The sequence below is a fragment of the Panthera uncia genome, chromosome F2, assembly GCF_023721935.1.
Source record: "Panthera uncia isolate 11264 chromosome F2, Puncia_PCG_1.0, whole genome shotgun sequence".
In the NCBI taxonomy this organism is placed as follows: Eukaryota; Metazoa; Chordata; class Mammalia; order Carnivora; family Felidae; genus Panthera; species Panthera uncia.
Window position 1 is genome coordinate 30961808 of NC_064812.1, and position 19570 is coordinate 30981377.

Genomic DNA, 19570 nt, shown 5'->3' on the forward strand with positions numbered 1-19570 from the left:
GGAAACAGGCAGTTTGTGCCATTCCAGTTCCCACTACCTGCGAGCAGGTCCAAGAGTTCCTGAGAGCAGCAGGATTCTGTCGAATACGGATCCCAGGGTTCTCTGAGTTGGCCAGACCTATATATGAGGCACTGAAAGGGGAAGAGAGAGCACTCCTTTTCTGGGTCCCTAATCAAGAAAAGGAGTTCAAAACAAAACTCAGAGGCACTAGCCTTGGGAGTCCCAAATGTATCACGAGACTTCAACCTGTTCATACCTAAGAAGGGAGTGGCCCTGAGGGTTCTCACCCAGGAATTTGGACGTTGGCAAAGACCAGTGGCATACCTTTCAAAGCAGATTGGCTCAGTGGCCACACTGTCTGAGGGCACCAGCAGCCACCACGCTTTCAATCATGGAAGCAGACAAACTCACATTTGGGGTAAAACCTAAATGTTAAGGTTCCCCATTCTGTTATTACCTTGATGGATGCCAGAGGGCCATACAATATCAGGGACTGTTATGTGAGAACCCATGAATAAGACCGGAAGCTATAAAACTCTAAACCTGCCACTTTCTTGCCCGCAGTGGTGGGGTCCCCAGAACATGATTGTCTAGAGGTACTTGATGAAGTGTATTCTAGCCAACCTGACCTATCAGACAGACCCTTACAAAATCCTGACCTCATCCTGCACACTGACGGCAGAAGCTTCATGAACGAAGGCAAAAGATATGCTCGTTATGCAGTAGTCTCTGATTTTGAGGTCACAGAAACAAAGGCCCTTCCACGAGGATGGTCAGCCCAAAAAGCAGAACTGTGGGCCCTACTAAGAGCACTAGAACTCAGGAAAGACAAACAGGCCAACATATACACTGATTCGCACTATGCCTTTGCCACTCTACGTGTACATGGGGCTCTATACAAGGAGAGAGGACTCATGACCGCAGGAGGAAGAGAAATCAGAAATTGGGAAGAAATCCTAAAGCTATTAAGGGCAGTCTGGGAACCAAGGGAGGTAGTGGTCATCCACTGCAAGGGACACCAGAGGAAAGGACTCAGCATCAGAAGGGAATCGACAAGCTGACACCACAGCTAAACAAACAGCAGAAAAACAAACAACACCCTCAAAAATCATGCTGGCCCCAGAACTGCCAACTTCCCCAAAGTACACAATCCAAGAAACAAAATGGGCACAACAGGAAAAAGGCCAGACAAAAGAAGGATGGTGGGTACTTCCAGACCAAAGAGTCTATATACTGGAACAGCTAGCATACCAGGTGGCTCTCCTACAGCATGAGCTTAGCCACCTAGGAAAAAACGCCCTTAAAACCTTATTAAGCCATTACTATGTAATTGCTTGACTCTAATCCCTCTGCATGTAGGTCTCTCAATGCCACCTCTTCTGTGCTCAAAATAATGCCAAGCAAGGCCCCACTGGGCCCATAGAAATCCAACACTGTGGTCAGGCACTCTTCAAAGATTTAGAGGTAGAGTTTATCAAAATAAGACCCAGTAAAGGATACAAATATTTTTTTGGTATTAATCTGCATGTTTTTGGACTGGGTTAAAGTCTATCCCACACTCACCAAAAAGGCAAGAGAAGTACCCAAGGCCTTGCTAAGGGATATCATTCCCAGACATGGAACACTGTTAACCATAAGCTCAGACAATGGCCCAGCCTTTGTGGCCGAGGTGGTGCAACAAGTAGCCAAAGCCCTAGACATCCAAAGGTACTTAAAAGCAGCCTACCAGCCCCAGAGTTCAGAGAACATATGAACTGGACCCTTGTATCAGCCATGGCAAACTATGTCAGGAAACTAACTTGTCCTGGCCAGATATAGTACCCCTAGCTCTTCTCCAAATATGCTGTACATCCCGGGCAAAAATAGGATTCTCCCCCTTTGAGATCCTATATGGAAGACCCCTTCACTAGTCAAATTCAAGGGGGACCTGACAGAGCTGGGGAATTTAGCAGTATAAAAACAACTACAAGGACTAGGGAAAACTGTATTTGAGATACATAGATGAGTGACAGGATACCTATTTTGCCTAGGAATAAAACTGTATTTGAGATACATAGATGAGTGACATCTATGGAATGTCACCTAGGAATAATTATATTCCCCCACAAACCTGGGGATCAGGCTTGGATAAAAGACTGGAAAAAGGGATGCCTAAACCTCCCTGGAAGGGACCTTACCTAGTTGTGCTAACCATGACCACAGCTCTCAAGGTTGCAGGACTAACCACCTGGATCTACTATTCTGGATTAAAGGCAGCCCATCTGTCACCTGACAACCACTTGAAATGGAAAGTAACGGCTAACCAGAATAATTCTCTATAGATCACCCTTAGGAAGATAGCAGACAACAAGTGGCCTGCAGCCAACACCTGAGAACTCCCTGTAACCAGAAGCTTGAGGAAAATCACCAAGCAACTTAAATGAACTGTAACAAATTGTTCTCTCTCAGATTTCATGGTTCTCAGATTCCATATTCTCTTTCAATACGTGTTGCTCTACTCTTTGCAGTAGGGCTGACCCAAGTCACTCCCACAGACTAGCACCTCAGTCACAAACTCTTGTTAGCCTTCCTCTACTTACTAGTGTCAGGATGCATTATTCTCCTTAGATGCATATTATCTGCGTTATGATTGATGCCCTTCTCTGCATGTTGTTCTCTACCTTTATAACCGACTCCTACCCCAGGATGGGATCGCCCTACTTCCTGTCCTTGCTATGCATATTCCTGTTCCTAACCTGTTCAAGAGGAGTCTTCTCACTCCCACCATGCAATGTATGACTTATACTTGCCCTTGTCCCCCAAGGCACAAAGAACCATTCAAGTCATACCTTTTCTTATTGCCTTAGGAATAACGACAAGGGTGGGCACTGGAATAGTAGAGGAAACAAACCTGATCTCTTCAACCACTTATTATCATGGACCTAACAGATGACATAAAACATGTTACCAAATCTCTGATGGTTTTACAAGACCAAGTAGACTCCCTAGCAGTGGTAGTCTTACAAAATAGAAGAGGGCTGGACCTGCTAACTGCCAAAAGGGGAGGATTATGTCTCTTCCTAAATGAAGAATGGTGCTTCTCTGTCAACCAATCAGGGCTAGTCTGAGATATGGTCCAGCAGTTAAGGAAGCGAATCAACAGATGAAGACAGGAACTAGCAGATTCATGAAACTCTTGGAGTAACATATGGAATTGGGCCTTTTGGCTCCTCCTTTTAGCTGGTCCTCTCCTAATGCTTTTCATAACCCTCCTATTTGGTCCTTGTATTCTTAATATGCTCCCCAGGTTTGTTTCCTCTCATCCAGAAGCTATAAAAGTCCAGATGATGCTCCAGTTGGACCGTTCTAGCTGTCGCTACTCTCCTTTGGATGATGAAGAACACTAGATGCCTGGCCCCTCCCTTCCATGTCCTTATCCAGCAGAAAGAAGCCAGAATGGTCTTAGCCCCTCCTCCCATGGCGGCAAAGGGTTCCCTGGACCCCATAAATTGATTTTCTCTAAGTCTGCTACAGCAGCTTAAGAATCAAGAGGGTGGAATGAGAAGAAAAGCTATTAAAAACAAGATAAAACAGGTCAGCCAGATGTCTGGGGCTGCATACACCCCTTGCATGCCTTTGGCTTCTGTAATCTTTCTTGCCTCCAACTACTCATGTAGCACCACTGATAAGTGTCCCCTCTCCTTTTTCTTTTGTCTCTCAGTCCCCTACCATCCCAGCCATAAAAGGAGGCAGATGCCAAGGTTCAGAGCTGAGCCTTTGGAGGTGACTTTGCTGGGCTGGCACCGGTGAGCAATAAACAGTCTTCTGCTCATTTCCCAAGTGCATGTGCCTTGTCTCTTCCTGGGCACCAAGTATTTGCTGTAACAAAGGGACATGAACTCTTGCAGTGGCAGCTGGGGGCCAGGGGATGTCTAGGATACACCTGCAAAGGACATTGCATAGGGAAGTCTGAAACTGGCAGAACCTGATTATAGAGCCCTGGAAGGTAGCAGCAAAGCAAGCTTCAGTGCTACTCTTGGGTGATTTTGTTAAATTCATTTCCTGGTTTTCAGCATTTACATGAGCAACCTGTATACTTGAACCTAGAAATGAGGTTGGGGTGTTTCCTTTAAATCTTGTAGAGAAAGAGAATTTATGTTGGAAGTGGACACTTAAGTCTAATTTCTTCTTTTTCTCATGAGAGACCCTAAGGTTAGCCATTATACAAACAACACAATTGTGAACTCTCCATAAAGAATATTTTTCTTTTAAATATAACCAACTTAAAGGATCCAGCATCTGACTATTGGCAAGTAGGATCTATTATTAGCAACTTAAATCAATAAGCCTTTTAATGGTTTAACTAAATATGTAATAGCTATCCTAACAGGGCATAGCTGAGGGAGTCTCCATGTTCCAGAACTTTACTCTGCAAATTAGTTGAAGAAAGAAGAGGACTTTGTTGCACAGGTGGTAAGGAAGGTGTAATGAAAATGGTGTCTCTAAACTTCCACAAATCATGAGATGCCTTCAGTCACAGACCTGCTCATCTGTGACACTGAGCAGGTGCTATTAAATTGGGACTTTCCAGAACTAACAAGCAACAAAGGCTGAGCTCACAAAGGTTCCTATGGGCTGGAACCTCTCATGACAAACACCTTGGAGAGCCAGCACAGCTGGACAAAAATAGAAAGACTTGGATCCCCAGTCTATTTGGCCACCAAGGTGTACCCTGGTAAGTGCATCTATCCCACTGGTCACAAAGCCAATCTCTTAGAACATAGAATGAGATGAAAAGAAAAGACTCATCTGGTTTTTCTTTTGGCTAAGCCTTGGGTCTCTTGGAGCCACACTAATACCTAGGAGGGATGTACTGCAGGGCTGAGAACATGTGTGGTTTTACAGTAACCTCATTACATGGAAGTTTTCTTGAGGTCGATGGGTGACCTAATGTCAATCTAACCCATTCCATGACCAACTCATCCTAACACAGTAGTTTGTGAGTTAGGTGGTAAACACCCTACCAGCTTTTAAGTGCTTGACCTGTGCCACCAATTTTGCAGCTTTCGCTTCCAAGATTATTCCTTACCAGAAGGCTTTAACCACAGCAAAGCTTGTCTAAACAGATGCTGGTCTGATGAGAACTGTGAACATTGACATTTTTATGACAAACAACAAAAGAAAGAAAAAAGAAAGAAAGAAAGAAAGAAAGAAAGAAAGGGAAAGAAAAAGGAAGACCATCCATGGGAGGAAATGGATTAGTAACCAACTACCATACCAAATTTAACCAAAGAGCCACTAAATGCAAAAATCCAGTTCCAAAAAGTATTTTCTGCTGCTAATCTAAACTTAGGAGAGAAAAAGTACCTGTACGACTCTTGCTCCATCAGACTCCACAGATAAGATTTCTTACCATGTCAGCCTCCTGAAATCTCTACCTTTTGTCAGCTGTTTGTCAGATTTCTCAAGGATCTCTCAGCTACTGCAGGGTGTCAGGTGAGTGGTGTCCTGCTGAGTGTGCCAACTGTTGGAGAGGAAGAATTTTCTCTGCTGTTCAAGGTACTTCTGGCTGGACTAAGAAACAAATTGACAAGAGGCATATTAACAAAAGAAAATCAAATTTAGTATCAAATGGACAGGGAATCCACAGAGACCTGAAATTCTGAAGACAGGCAACATGAGGTTTATAGGATATCCTGAGCTAAGGAGAGGCATAAGGATTTGAAGATACAAAGTGGGAGGATGATCACTAACGGGAAGGTAAGAGAAGATGTTTGGGAAAAAAGGATACCCTATTTTGCAGGTCAATTTCTTAGAGAGCTATTAACAGAGATTCCTCTTTTTCTGATATAGGTGGGCAGTTGAGGGGGAGGTAAAGAGCTTTTCCTGAATCTATTAAGTTTTAATTTTAACTCAAAACTACATTCATGCCAAAGTGGCCCATCTTAGGGTAGCCTGACCATGACCCCTAGTTTCTAAATGTCCAGCTTGAAGCATCTTCAGATGGAGTGAGAATAGGCGGTGGCAATCTGACAGGCTTTTCTGGTTTGCAGGTTGAATGTTTCTGTTGATGTTTTTGAATGGGTCACACATCACCAGGCATAAAGATTGTCCATAAATGAGATGTTGTGGTTTTTCTAAAGTTTATATGTAGTCATTCAATTTCAATGCAGAGTGCTTTGGGAAAAGGTAAAGTGTTGTTCTTAGTGATTCCAGGTCAAAAAAAGTGGAAGAAAATTGGAAACATTAGTTTGAAAGTTTTGGCCAAACATTTGAGGAAACTAGAAAAAATCAGGATCCAGCCCAGTTTACAGGTAGAAAACAAACCCTTAAAGATAGTTAACAGCATTAACTAGTATCCACAAAGGGATGTTATAGTTTCTACTGAAACTGAAGTTTTATTCTACAATCACCCTCATTTCTACCAATAATAACCACAGGCAGTAAATTGTTTGCAAAATAAGTTTACTTTAAACGTGGCATGATTATTTATATTAGTGCAACTAGAACAGTGATTGATCATATAGGTTCTTTTTGTCTGCTTTGCTGGAACTTTTCATAAGGAATATGGAATTTTTCATCAGAATCTCAGATTAGGCATTTAAAAGCCTTTTCAGGGTAGGACTCTGCCTTAGACTTTGCCTGCAATACCTATAGATTTGGGTAAATTCCTCTCTTCTCAAAGTCCCCAAGATATTCTGTGATTCTGGTCACATAATTTACTCACTTGGTAGGGCTGATGGGAACACTTATAAGCAAGGTAGGAAATTATTTTTTCAAGGGGCTTTCTTGTTTCCATAAAGTCAACCTTAGATCCTTAAAAATCTCTAATCATATCTGATCTATGCACATTACTCTCAAATATGATATTTCAATCAATTGTTTCCAATTGTGACCTATTACAAAGAGAGCAGGTTCTTACTGAACTTTATAAATTTCTAAATTCTAGGGGCTCCTGGGTGGCTTGGTCGGTTAAGCTTCCGACTTTGGCTCAGGTCATGATCTCACGGCCCATGAGTTCAAGCCCTGTGTCGGGCTCTGTGCTGACCGCTCAGAGCCTGCAGCCTGTTTCAGATTCTGTGTCTCCCTCTCTCTCTGCCCCTCCCCTGTTCATGCTCTGTCTCTCTCTGTCTCAAAAATAAATAAACGTTAAAAAAAATAAATAAATTTCTAAATTCTAAAGGCATCCAGTAGGGAGAAAATAAAATTGTTTCAATTCTGGTTACAAAGATAAAATTTACCAAACTACTGTCATAGATGAGAGAAAAATCTCATTAAATCTGGAAATAAAAAACATTAATGAACCAGCAAAGTTTCAAACAAAAAGACATCCTTATGAATTCATTCAGTCCCATGTATTTAATTATTGATTTTCATCTTTTGTTAGTAGTTTTATGAATCCATCACTTTCTCCATTAGGGTTCTATAAATTCTTTCCCACTTTAGTGGTATGATATGAAAGTTATCAGAAAACTGTATTTGTCAAAATCCTTTCCACGGATCTCCTTGAAAACACTTTTGCAAGAGAATCAAAGTAAAATAATAACTGTCTGTAAATAATAAAAAGACTTAAAAATGGCATGGTTAAAGATGTAATGAGAATTTATTATAATGTAATTGAAAAGGAAATTTGGTTATTTCTGACATACATTTCATAATAACTAGAACTATGACTAATAATATTAAGCCAAAACATATCAGATTTCTAGGAATTTCATAGAATTCTAGAATATTTATATTAACATATACTCCTCCAAATATGGTGTAAAGAAGGCTTACTGTTTCTTATTTGACAATGCTTTCTATATGATTTAACATGTCCAATAAACCTAATTAGTGTAACATCTCTCTTTTCAAAAGGCGAGTAAACCTGTTGAGATGTTCCAAAGTTAGTCAAAAAGACTTCATTTAGAATTTGATTTTGTGATTTTTGTCAAAAATATCAAAAGGTTTCAGACATTTGAATAAATAGGATCACAGACCATTATGAAACACTGTTTAATCAAAGTGAGAATAAAAGATTTAAAGGTAAATACAGAATTCTATATAGAACCTTGTGAGCAAAACCTAACTCTTTAATGTGGAGAAGATTCAGTTTTCTTAGGTAACCAAAAACGTGATAAAGCAACATCAAGTATAAAACCTTAGCTTTTGAGGCAGATCACTGAAAAGGTAAAGAAAAATCTTTTAGTCTCTTATCAAGAGCAGACCAATAGCCCAAGCAAAGTTTCTTTCAGCTGTTACAAGGACAAAGTTAAATTTTAGTTTTACATAAGTACACTATTGCTATCCAAGCTTATTTTTAAAAGCCTTATAATGACAGTTCAAATTTATTTATTGTTTTAATGTTTATTTATTTATTTTGGGAGAAAAAGAATATGAGGGAGGGTCAGAGAAATAGGAAGAGAGAGAATCCCTACAGGCTTCATGCCTCCAACACAGGGCTCCATCCCACAAAATACAAGATCATGATCCAAGGCAAAATCAAGAGTCCTACGCTCAACCAGCTGAGCCACCCAGACATCCCATGACAATCCAGTTTTAGCTAGCCTCTTGTTCTTTATTCTCTTCTTTCCCATTCTGAAATAACCAGTTATTCTTTAGGACAAAATTACTTTTATTTCCCTTGACAAAAATGTATCTCCATATCTTGTAACTTTTCTTACCCTAAAACATCCTACTTGCCCTGTATACCAACAGAAAATAAGATTCTCTTACTATTGCTAGTAGTTCTAATCACATATATTAATTCGAATTCCTAACCCTTAGAAGCCTTAATTTCTAGTGAAAACTCAGAAGTAAGCAATCGTGAACTGTTACACCAGAATTCTTTAAATTGGCAAACTTATGATTATATTTCATAATTTCTAAAAGTATATCCCTCTTTTTCCAATGTGGCACAAGACCTGTTAACTAACAGACCCAAATAACTTCAGTGTTTTTTTTTTGGTAATAAGAAACGAAAGGAGATAAATCATTGTTCAATAATTAACGTTCAGTATTTTATCTTACTCAGAATTGATACTGATATTCAATGATTTTCCATCACTTAGCAAAAGTTTAAGACCTAAAGTTACTGAAAAGATTTTGGGAGCTATTTCAAAGTAGTCCTATCCTATAAAACCTCTTCATTGTTGGAAAGTTCATTTATAAACTTTCATTCCACCTAGATCTATGTAATTCACTGTTTTTAATAATCATATTAACATTGCTCACGAGAATTTTGAGACATTAGACAGAGTTAAGCCATCTTATTTTTCTCTTGCTGACAAATTTTCTAATGGAAATAACATGATCTTATTTGACTAGTAAACCCAGGTACAATAAAAGTGGCACATCTGCATTATGTTTAATGCTAGTAACTCTGAAGATGTGCCTATTTTAATTAAACCAACAAACTTCAACTAGTTTTTATTTACAGAAGATTATTCTAAATCATATGAACTTGGAAAACATGAGGATTGGTTGTTACATTTCTGGAAGTTTTGGGATACCCAATCCATATAAGCATTTTCCTTCAAGCCAACCAAATGTAGCTTATACAAATTAGTTTTGGTAATGCCATCTGGATGTAGAAAAATACCACATATGTAACATACACATAGACATATATAATCATACAGACACAGATCTTATAGCTTTTGTTCTAAAATTTTAGCCACGGAGTCAAGTACAGTCTAAAACTCACGAGCAGTTGGATCCAAAATGTGTTTCTGGCAGATGACATAAGTTTACCTGCTCAGATGGCTAAAGCTATTTTAGTAATATTTGTGGAAAAGACACAAGATTTTTTATTTGCCAGATTTTTAATTAGCTCCTTTTTTCCCCTCCTGATGAGACCATTTCCCCCAAAGTTTCCCTTTCAAAGAAATAGCTGTCATCATCCAGAGAAGACAGGGTAGGAAGGCATATCTCAAAGGCACAGAGAAAAGGATATCCAAGTTTCTCCAAGGTGGAGTTTTGGTATATCTGACTGTTATCAGATGTCTAGCATAATTACTATTTAAATTTTTCCTTCTTAAGGGCAGGACAATTCTTATTCCCAATGTTCTGATTTTTTTTTTTTTTTACAATATCTGCAAGCATTTTAAGATAAATAGGGGAGGTTTGGCAATTGGTAACAATAAGTGGGCTTTGAATTGCTTCTAGAGCTGCATTTCTGGTTTTATAAAGATTTTTAAGACAAAGAGTTTCTAATTCCTCAAACATTTGGACTGTGGCCTAAATGGATGGGTGAGTCAGCACCTGGATATCAAATACATTATCTTTATACCAGAGAGATTTCCAACTAAGATGGAAATCAAAAGATTCCTACATTCTAGAGCTTCAGCGTTTAATGCCATATGACTTTATAAAGTCTGTATACATGATTACCTTTTTTTTCCCCTGGGAGTACAATTCAACCTTAGACCAATTTGCTTTAGAAGGAAAACCTCTTCTAATGTGTCTATCAGCCTGTGCACATTGGCTTCCAACTGAGACATTTTCTGATCATTTGTAAGAGGGTCTGGGAGAAATTCATCTGTTTTCTCTGTGAGAGGCATTTTCCCCATGTGGCAATCTGATTTGTCAGATAACTGCGGTATAAAAGGTAGGGAGAACACTCCTTATAAGCCAATCAAGTTCCCTGTGAGTAGAGTTGTGAATGTCCACTGATCCATCTCTTCTCTAAATTTGGTAGGATTTTATGAAATTGGAGGTTAAAAAAAAACTTTGTATAATGTCATCTTTCTATTGGTCCCAATAAAAAATTGTTTAGGATGAGAGCTCTCTAAAAATTTCCTGCAGTTCAAAAGATGCACTGTCTGACCACTGACAAAGATCTTCAATGGTACATTCATTTCAATAGCAACTCAAACTACTAAGACTTCTTATGACTTGACTATGGATGCAAAAGTCATCCCAAAAGAGGGCACAGAAGACGCAGCCCCCCTGATCCAAAAAGTTCACCTTCGCAGTTAGCCTAAGAAAGAAAAGAACTATTGTTGCAGGCCATAAGAATGGTTTTAGTAAAAATAACATCTCTGTTCTTTCACAAAACCATGAGATGCCTGCAGCCGTAGCCCTGCTAATCTGTGACACTGGGCAGGTGCTACTGGAATGGAACTTTGGCAGCATTAACAACAAATGTTCAGATGACAAAGGCTTCTTAAGGACCAGAATCCCTAAAGATAAACTCCCCTGAGAGCTAGCTTGGTCAAAGAGAATGCTGCTTGCCACCTTGCATCTTGGATGCCCTGCCTAATTCAGCTGGGTGAGACAAGAGAGAATTTCCTCACCAGTCACAAAGTCATGCTCTTAAGATGTAGAACAAGACAAAAGGAAACCTCTTCTTGCCTGTGGTTCTTCACCTTATAACAAGAGAGACAAAATCATATAATGACATCTCTGACAGGGAATAGAAAACAAGAGTACTCATAACAAAAATCTTTACAAGAGTCACTATACCCAAGAAACTAATTCACACAATTTTTTTCTCCTGTTAATCTAAATTTGGAAAAGAAAGGATAAGGGGTTTCGGTTTGTTTGTTTGTTTTGTTTATTTTTTGAGACAGAAGTAGTGGGGAGGACAGAAAGAGAGAGAATCCCAAGCAGGGGCCATGCTGTCAGCATGGAGCCTGACTGGGGGCTCAAACTCATGAACCCGTGAGATCATGACCTGAGCTGAAGTCGGATGCTTAACTAACTGAGCCACCCAGGCTCCCACGGTTTGTTTTTTACCTTCTCCTCTCAATCAGGTATACAGAGATAGATCCAGGAGAGCTGACTTTGCTTACTCTCTGCCAGTCTTCCAGGATCCTATCCACAGGCTCTGGAGCAACTATAGTATTGCAATGGGTCCCATCATGGGTCATCAAACTGTAGGGGAAGAAAAATAATTTTCCCTCTACCCTGTAGATACCTCTGACTTAGATTCCTGACTTAGACAACCCTCTAATAAAATACAGGTTAACAGGAGAAAAACAGAATTTTAATTCCATGCATGCCTCTTGTATACATGGGAGATATCCAAGAAAACTGAGTAACTCCCCTAAAATCACTTAAGCCACCAAATAAAGATAAAAAATGGATGGGGAAGGAAGACAATTATAAGGGAGGCTATCAGGCAAAGCAAAAAAGGATATAACACTATATGGATTTAAGTTGTTGCCTTTTCCACTGCTAAAAATTTCTAGATATTTAGTTATTTTTCTTTACTTGATACAGAGAAACACCCATATAAAAAATGTCCCTTACAAAAGGGTTAACTTCTACTTGGCTTTTAGACCTTCTCATGTGTCTGCTGTCTCTTAAGAATAAGCAGCTTGGGGCACCTGGGAGGCTCATTTGGTTAAGTGTCTGACTCTTGATTTCAGCTCAGGTCAAGATCTCACTTTGTGGGACTGAGCTCACATCTGGCTCTGAGCTGAGAGCACGGAGCCTACTTGGAATTCTCTCTCTCTTCCTCCTCCCAGTCATGCTCTCTCAGAATAAATAAACATTAAAAAAATAAGAATAAGCATTTCAAAATAATATTTATGCCAAAAAGGCAGATTTGGGGGCAGCATATTCTGCTCTCCATTACTGGACATTGTCATGGGTAACTCCATATATACTATTTTGTTTAATTCTTGTAATAACTATGAAATAGAAATTACCTCCATTATACAAATGAGGAAATACAGGCTCATAAAAGTTAATTACATTGTTGAAAATAATATATTTAGTGTCTAACCCGGGATTATAGGTTTTTTTCCTGGCCCCAAATTCAGTATTCCTTCCACATGATACCTTCTTCTGTAATCTTAGACAATATAGTCCAGAAAGATGAATTTAGGAAAAATGAAACATATCTACAATCTTTTAGGAAATCTATTTCCCTGAGGAAGACCATAAATGTAAAACTTATATTTCCTTTTCAGATGTAATTTTTTTTATTCTAACCCTAGCGTTGGGCTCACACTCATGACCTTGAGATCAAGAGTTGCATGCTCTACTGACTGAGCCAGTGAGGTGCCCCTCCTTTTCAGATATAATTTAGTATTTTGTCCATATTTTATTAAGGTAATTATCTGATTAGATTTACGTGAAGCTCAGAGTCTAGCATATGAAGAAAACAAGTCAATCAATCTAATTCCAGTGCTGGAGGCTGTGTAATAAGATATCTATATGCTATTGAATAAAAGTCCTGCACTAACTTCTGATGTTAGCAGAATACAAATGATTCTCTTACAGCAGTGCAAGTTGATTCTGCATAACTACAACATTATTTTTTAAAGTAGAGTTGGGCTCAGAAAAAAAAAAAAAAAACAAAGACAAGAAAAGAAAACTACAGGAAGTCTCCCAAGATGAGAAGAAAGAGAAAGTGGGAGGAAGAAGAAAAAGAACAGTGAGTTAAATTCTGAATAGTGCCAATAAACAATTACAAAATTTTCCCCATATCTAGTAGCATTTCTGAGCTTAGAAGATACCTAGACATTCTGCAAGGTGAGGGTGCTGAACATTAGGCTAGAATGCTGCATCGGAGCCAAAGTAGTTGCAGTTACATATGCTTTTGGCTCCAGTGAAGCAAATGCAAAACTTATGTGGCAGAAAGTCACCATACATTGAACATTCAGAATTCTCAAAATTATTTAATTAAAATAAACTTGATTTTTAGAAATCACCTAACAATGAATGAAATAGGCCACCATGAGTGAGAGTCCTCAGAAACAATGAAAAATCAAATTTAAATGGCCAAAACTTGGAGATACTTAACCAAGCAGACTGTAAAAAGACCAAGTAGAAGTTTTATAAATGAAAAATAGATTAATTAAAATTAAAGCTCAGTGGCTATATTAAATACTATTAGACAACTAAAGAGACAACTAGAAACAAGAACATGAAAATATAAAATGAAGATTAAGAACTATTTTTGTTAAGTTTATTTATTTATTTTGAGAGAGAGCGTGAGCAGGAAAGAGGCAGAGAGAGAGGAAAGAAAGAGAATCCCAAGCAGGCTCTGCACTAATAGAGCCTGATGCGGAACTCCAACTCACTAATTGTAAGATCATAACCGGAGCCAAAATCAAGAGATGCTTAACCAACTGAGCCACCCAGGTGCCCCAAGATTAAGAACTATTGAAGAAAAAATAGACACAAGAAGGCAAAATATACATGTAATTATAGTTTCTGAAAAATAACACAGAAAGAATGCAAAAGAGACAGAGAAGGGTTGAGAAGTAGGCTGAGAATGGCTGAGTACTTATGATAGACAGAAACTGTAGGTATAAGACACACAATATTTACCAAACAGAATAACCAAAGGAATCTACATGTAAACTATATAATAGTAAAATTTCAGAACACCAAAGATAAAGGAAGTGTCTAAAAGACAACTAGAGAAAAAACCAGAACACCTATAAGAAAGAGAACAATCTAACAGATTTCTCAACAGCTTCAGTGAAAGCCAAAAGTCTTTAGAGCAGTATCTTCAAAATGCAGAGAGAAATAACTATCAACTTAGAATTGTGTCATAAAAATTCTTTTTGAAAGTCATTATCTATCAAAATAATATTTACAAAAAAGAAAAACCCAGAGTTTATCACCAACAGACCTTTACTAACATATATTCTAAATGATGTACTTAAAGATTCTAGAAATAAGTTATAAAATGCAAGAAGAAATGTTTAACAATTTCCTTGATTAACATGTAGATTAACCTAAAAAGAAATAATGTAAATAATAAAATGACTAACTTCTGTGCTAAGACAGAACAAAAATACTAGATTTACATTGTCCAATACAGTATCTATTAGCCACACACTACAATTTGAAAAATAGTGACAAATTCAGTTGCTCAAACCAGCTACATTTCTGGTGCTCAATAGCCAAATGTACTGGAGGGCCAATCTAGTTAGTAAGAAAAGAGTTACTATAAATATGGAAAGAAACTAAAATATCGCTATTGGAGTACCTGGGCAGCTCAGTCAATTGAGTGTCTGACTCTTGATCTCAGCTCAGGTCATGATTTCACCATCCTTGGGCTCTGCACTGACAGCATGGAGCCTGTTTGGAATTCTCTTTCTACCCCTGCCCTGCTCATGCTCTCTCAAAATAAATTAAAAAAAAAATTAAAAAAATTAAATCACCATTAACAGATTATATGATTTTCTACATAGAAACCCAAAGCAAATCATCTACCAACAAAATATTAGAATTAGTGTTTATCAAGGTGCCTGAATAAAATATACATTAGCTATAAATTTAGAAAGCATAATTTAAAGTACATATTTATAATATCAAAAATAAATACAATGAAATATTTTTTAAAGATGTACAAAAAGTTAAAGATTTAAAATTTTATTCAAATACAAATCATAAAACATTAAGTTTATGGATGGTCACCCATAAAAATGTCAGTTCTCCTTAAATTTCACTACAGACTTAATCAAAATTTAATAGGGATTTTGAGGAATTTGACATATTAATTCTAAAACTTATTTGAAAAAGCAAAGGCCCCAAGATGGGCAAAGCATAACTAAAGAAAGATAAGTTGGGAAAAATTGTATTTCTAGATACCAAGCTTTATTATAAAGCTATATAAATAAATATAGTGCAATATTCACTCAAGGAGAGACCAGTTACCAAGTGGAATAGAATACTCAGTAGAATAGAGAGCCCAGAAACATACCTTTGCATAACAGATCTTGGTAATGACAAAGAGGATATATTACTGATAACTGGAGGAAGGAAATAAGCTAATTCTATGAAAAACAATAAAATGTATAGCTTATTTTATAATATATATTATGAAATTCCAGGTAATTAACATTTTCACTCCAAAGGGAAACTTTTGGAAGAAAATATGAAGATAATTTTTTTAATCTCAGAATAGGGAAAATATTAATCTTAAGTGAAAAAATATTGATAAACTTAACTACACTAATAGAAAGAAATTCTATTTATCAAAGACCACCATAAATAAAATTGGAATAAACTGCAAACCATTTGCAACACATAGATTAAACAAAATATTAGTATCCATTAAGCAAAATTACTCTTATGAATCGACAGGAAAAAGACAAATACCCTCACCCCACAAAACAAACAAAACCAATAAATGACCAAACAGGCATTTCAAATGAGAGGAAATAATAATGGCTCAGTCCCATTAGTAATAATAGAAGTGTAAATTAAAATCAAAAGACATAATTTTATTTATATTACATTAAATTACATTTATGTTACATTAAATTTAAAATTCTGATAGTATCTATTATTGGCAAGGAATTAATGACAAATATATATAGCTCTAGAAGCTATTTCCAAATTATTGGAAAACAATAATTTTTAAATTGCATCATGAACTTACCTATAATTCAGGAATTTTACTCCTAGAAAAAAGACCTAGAGAAACTTGCATATGAGTCCTAGAAGATATGTACAAGAGTTTTATAATTGACAGCAATGATTGAAATAATAGAAAAAAAATCAGGTAACAAAAATCTGACAAAACTGGATGAATTCATTATGACATAGTCACAGAATATTATATAGCTGTGAACATGAATTACAGCTACTGACAAGATATATGAATCAAAAACGTTGAGTGAAGAGTAAATAGAAGAAAATTACATATTAGTAGTTACATAATATGTGATATGTACACATATATAATTAAATTACATGCTATAAATGTTTACAAATGGCTTTTTATTTAAGGATTGCTATATATGTGAAAATTTTATTTTAGAAGAGAAGGCAATATGTCAGTTACTTATGGAAGGGAGGTAGAGAAATGAAATTTTGGAGGAATATACATATAACTCAAAGATGTTGGGGAGGGAAAATTTCCTCTACCCTAGAGTGTCCTTCTAGCTGAACTTAGAATCAAATTGACATGAGACAGATTAACAGGAGAAAATCAAATTTAATAGTATATGTACAGGGAATTTATACAGACATGGAATTTCCAAAGACAGGCAACATGAGGCTTACATGAGCTAAGGAGGGGGGTAGAGATCTGAGGATACAAGGGAGAGAAAGACTATTAGTACAAGGTGAAAGGAGATGTTTGGAAATCAAAGTTTGCCCAATTATGTAGATAAAAGTTTCTTAGGTAAAGAGGAACCTCTGTTAATAGCGCTCTCTCTGGTATAAGGATGCTGAGGGGGAGGTAAAGAGCTTTTTCTGAATCTGCTGGGTTTAGATTACTTTTAATTCAGAATAATGTTCATGGCAAAGTGGCCCATCTTGGGGTGGCCTGCCCTTGCCCCTTACAATAACATTCTAGTTTTCAAATAGTGGATTCACTAGTGTTGGTGTGGTTATGTTTCATGAATTCACATCAATTATTTGTATTAGTAGAAAAATTCTCTAAAGGCCTGATATACAAGGGAATCCATTTTAGATTTTTTTAAGTTTATGTATTTTGAGAGAGAGTGTGTGCAGAAGCAGGGGAAGGAAGAGGGAGAGACAGAGAATCCAAAGCAGTCTCCACACTGGCACTGTGGAGCCCTACACAGGGCCTGAACTCACAAACCCATGAGATCATGACCTGAGCTAAAATGAAGAGTGACACTTAACCAACTGAGCCACCCAGGTGCCCCCTTCCTAGATTTATTTCTAAGTCAACATGACTGTATATAAACTTTGTTGAAACCAAAAGCCTGATTTATGACTCACCAACCATGCATTGCATATCTGCTTTGTGAATGAATAGCCGAAAGGAAAACCATCTTGTTCTTGAGATACTGAATAACACTTCTATTCCCTGCTTACCCTTGTGAGAAAACTCATGAGTTCTGTCTATATGCTAATCCATAATCTTTTGTGCTTTTACAAGATGTAAAGGTATATACCCCTGTAAAAACTGTTCATTCTCCAGAACACTTTCTTCCTTATGAAGAGCATGTTTCCCAGGCAGCTGTCCTAACTTGGACTCAAATAAATCTCTTTCATACTTTTAAAGATGCTAAAAGATTTGTTCGGTTTGTGCTGACATTTCTTGGTGTAGTTGGCAAGATATCACAGCAATTCACACCTGGGGGTCATCTAGAACTTGGTGCTCAGTAGCAGCACAGGCCCTTTGTGCCCCTTTAACTTCTCAGCACCTCACAGGTGTCACTGCTGAGTTCTCCTGATATCTGGATCTCCTTAATTTGAAGATATTTTTATTCAACCTGTTGTGGGTTACCAGTAATGTTCGCTAGATGGCAATAACTTAGATGGATTGAAGTCTCAGATTGCCCAATGGGATTTTTTGACAGGTCTAAATCATTTTTCTTATGCACACAAAGAAAGCTGCCCATAAGGCTAAGCAACCTTAACTAGGTTGAGAAACAAGAAAAAATGGGGCACTGGGTGGCTCACTAGGTTAAGTGGCCAACTCTTGATTTCAGCTCAGGTCATGATTTCAGTTTGTGAGTTTGAGCCCTGCTTCATTCAGGCTATGTACTGACAGCATGAAACCTTCTTGGGATTTTCTCTCCCTCTCTCTCTGCCCCAACCCCATTCACTCTCTCTCTCTCTTACACACACACACACACACACACACACACACACACACACACAAATATTTAAAAAAAGACTGGGAACAGAACTAGAAAGAAACTATGAAGACTTTTGGTTCAGTCAATGAAAGCTCCAACTTTTGGGGAGGAATCAATGCTCATAGAGGAATTTTAGGATTTCTTTGGTTTGTTTCTGCACCTTTTGTCATATTTGGACAAAACTTGCCATGTCAGGTTGGAAAATGGAAATGACTAATTAATAGGTCTGTAGATTATACTAATACCTTGCAATTAGATTTATTTTAATAAAAGAGATATTTAGAAATTGGGCCTTTAATGTCCTCTCCAAAAATATTAATGAAACAAAGACTAGATTTTGTTTGCATCTTTGTGTATATGTGTCCATGTGTGTCATGTGAGATGTTTTTTCTACTTCTGGTTGGTATTGAAAAAGTAAATTTGTGAAAGAGTTCTATTTAATTGTTAAAAAGCAAGTGCTTATAAAAATTGGACATTCTAAAACTTAGATAAAGACTAACCAAATGTTTTGAAAGTTCATGTAATCTGGAAGAATGGTCTTAAAACTAGTTTAGGTTTGTTGGTTTAATTAAAATAGGTATGTCTTTTGGAGTTATCAACATCAGATATCATATAGATAATCAGCCTTTTATTCTACCTAAATGTATTAGTTTCATTCATATTGCATCTATTATTTATCCGCAAAAAAAAAAATGACTTAAAAGGATGGTTGATTTTGCCTGACTTATGAAGTTTTCATGGGTAATTGTTAAGAACAAGTAGGTTGAATAGATAAAATGGTTTATAGGTAAAATTTAAATGGCTTACAAAATCTTTACTAACCTGAAATTTTCAAGTATTGGGTTGAATTCATTGAATTTTTAAGTCTTTTCCAAGTAACATAGAATACTAAAGTGTTGAGTACTACATTTGTCTGACATTTGTCTGCTTTTGGCCTGTTATTGCAAAGAAATTGAGACTTGTGTCTGTTGGTAAACATCCTTTGTGCTTAATTGAAAGATTGTATTCCGGGGGAAAAGCTATGCTTCCATAAATTATGAAATGTATTCATAAATTTCTAATCTAAAGAATTCTGAGGT

At 37.2% G+C, this 19570-nt stretch overlaps 1 long non-coding RNA gene across 1 annotated transcript in view; it reads right to left on the reverse strand.

Moving 5' to 3' along the window:
* Nucleotides 1–5662, reverse strand: part of LOC125924766 (uncharacterized) — a 46066-nt gene extending 40404 nt beyond the window's left edge. Inside the window, exon 1 of the long non-coding RNA XR_007458554.1 lies at nucleotides 5418–5662. This is a non-coding gene — a long non-coding RNA (uncharacterized LOC125924766). The remainder of the gene's footprint in view (nucleotides 1–5417) is intronic.
* Between the last annotated feature and the right edge of the window lie 13908 nt (nucleotides 5663–19570).